Here is a 618-nt window from a genome sequence, read left to right on the forward strand (position 1 = left end):
TCATCAGTGTTGATGAAGTCATGATAAACCAATAATATTGGTGATGATACACTGCTTGTTTTGCTATATACCAAAAAAATTTAGAATGATAAAACACGATGTAAACATATAAATGCATGCTGTTTTTTTTTATAAATTCTAATAATTGTTAGGTAGATCTGTCAATTAATGATTCCGATAATAAATTGATGGTTCTAAAAATAATAAAAAATTCCACCTACTACTCTAAGTAATATTTTATTAATTGTTTTAGTATGACTGTCTATACAAATAGCATGATTGCACACAGTGCCTTTGTTTAATAAAATGTGCTATTGTTAAATTATTTAATTTATGCAAATTACTTTCTAATTTCATAGACAGTAATTAAAAGAATCTTGTAGATAAGATGTGCAATCAATTAAAGTAAAATCAGTTACAAAGTGCAGTAGTACTGTTAGTACTAGAACTGGTAATACGACAGTAGTACTAGTATCGGTAATAGGTTTATTGTACCTGAGAATAAATACATGGGAAAGGATAGATAGAAAAGCAATTTCACACTTTTTTGGTATAAATTTTATCTTGCTCTATGAAATAAATGTTGATATGTTGTTTTTTCTTAATAAAGGTGTCGCA

The sequence above is a fragment of the Anneissia japonica genome, unplaced genomic scaffold (genome assembly GCF_011630105.1).
Source record: "Anneissia japonica isolate Jap-2015-1 unplaced genomic scaffold, ASM1163010v1 scaffold288284_len1145801_cov181, whole genome shotgun sequence".
NCBI classification, from domain to species: domain Eukaryota; kingdom Metazoa; phylum Echinodermata; class Crinoidea; order Comatulida; family Comatulidae; genus Anneissia; species Anneissia japonica.